This window comes from Eschrichtius robustus, chromosome 3, assembly GCF_028021215.1.
Source record: "Eschrichtius robustus isolate mEscRob2 chromosome 3, mEscRob2.pri, whole genome shotgun sequence".
Lineage (NCBI taxonomy): Eukaryota > Metazoa > Chordata > Mammalia > Artiodactyla > Eschrichtiidae > Eschrichtius > Eschrichtius robustus.
Window position 1 is genome coordinate 24,866,529 of NC_090826.1, and position 1,662 is coordinate 24,868,190.

Sequence of the window (1,662 nt, forward strand, 5' to 3'; positions counted from 1 at the left end):
TAGCAGATACAACCTACTATATAAAATAAAGAACAAGGTCCTACTGTATAGCATAGGGAAGTTAGGGAACTATATTCAATATCCTGTAAAAAACCATAATGGAAAAGAATATGAAAAAGAATGTATATGTATGTATATATGGGTGCACATATACGTATTATACACCAGAAACTAACACAACATTGCAAATCAACTATACTTCAATAAAGAAATAAAAGAGTTTTGTTTTGCATTTCCAAATAAAAGTTCTGTTGTAATATATTAATATAATATTCTTTTTAAAATGGGGGGTTCTGCTACATGCCCTTCCTTCTCCTCTCCTTTCCCACCTCTCTCCCCTACTATCCTGGGGACCCCCACATTCAGTACCTCTTCCTTGTCCCTTGTCCCCAGGCTGAGAGCTCTTGGAAGGCCAGGTCTTCAGCTTCCCCACCTCGGAGGCCCCACGGCCTGCCCAGGGAGGGGATCGGTTAATGTTTAATGAGAGAATGAATGGATACATTTTAAAGGGAGAGATAAAGGAGAGAGGGGGTTACCCTCTGCCCTCTGGGGCCTTTTCCGCTGAGTCAAGGGGCCGAGACGGAATCTCTGGTCATCTTATTGTTCACAGAACCCTTTCCCGCTGCAGCAGCAGAACAAATTGATGCCACTCCCCGCCCAATCCTCCACTCCAGAGCCCGCTTCCACGTACACCTCTCCCAGAGCTGCGCGCTTGACTCCGCCCTCTCCGCGCGGGAGGGGGGCAGGGAGTGAGCGGGGCCCCGACTCTTCGTGGACCCAGGAGGGCAGTAACAGGTGAGGGCGGGGTGTCTCTGTCCCAGCCCGACGGGTAAATAAACGTCACAGATGTCCTGTAACCCAAAGAGAAGAAACAAACCGTTAACAGAAAGGTTAGCTAGCACCTGATGAGGGGAGTCGCTGTGTTTTCATTTTGTGTTTTCCATTTCGTGCTGTCTAGAACATGTATTACCTTTTAAAAGGAAAGCAAAACCAGAATAAATATTGCTTTCCAAGTTGTCTTTTTGTATATGTGTCTTGATTTTGTGGTTTACTGTTCTTTATTTTCAGTTGTGTAAAGCCAGGCTCCTCTCCCCGGGGCACACACAGACTCTGCACACATACAAACCCCAGGAATTAAGCCGCTCTACAAAATTGTAAGTGGGGAGAAAGGGCTGGGAGAGGAGCCAGGCCCTGGAGAGGTCCGGGTGTGGAAAAGGCTTTGAGTACAAACAGGAGCAGATGCTTACACCCGCTGCCCTCTGAACTGTGGCCCCACTGCAGGCTCTAAGCCGCCTTACCCACCCCCCAGCTTGGCCACACCCAGTCGGGGGAGCAGGGGGAGGGGAGGGGGAGGAGGAGGGGGAGGGGAGGGGGAGGAGGGGGAGGGGGAGGGGAGGGGGAGGGGGAGGGGGAGCACAGGTGCGGGCAGCCTTGAGGAAACTTGAGATTTTTGCCACAATCCCTCTGTGACCTCTCTTTTCTTAAAAAAGAATGATTTCGCATCTGCTCTTTTCCTGTAAACATCTAAAACTTTTAAAAAACAAACAGTTAAGATATTTTTAAAATGTGATTTTCAAAGCTACTGTTGGGATGGAGCTCTCTTCTGCTTCTTTCACCCTTCCTCTGTCCCTACAGCATCCCCAGGGGTGGGGAAGGGGTGGG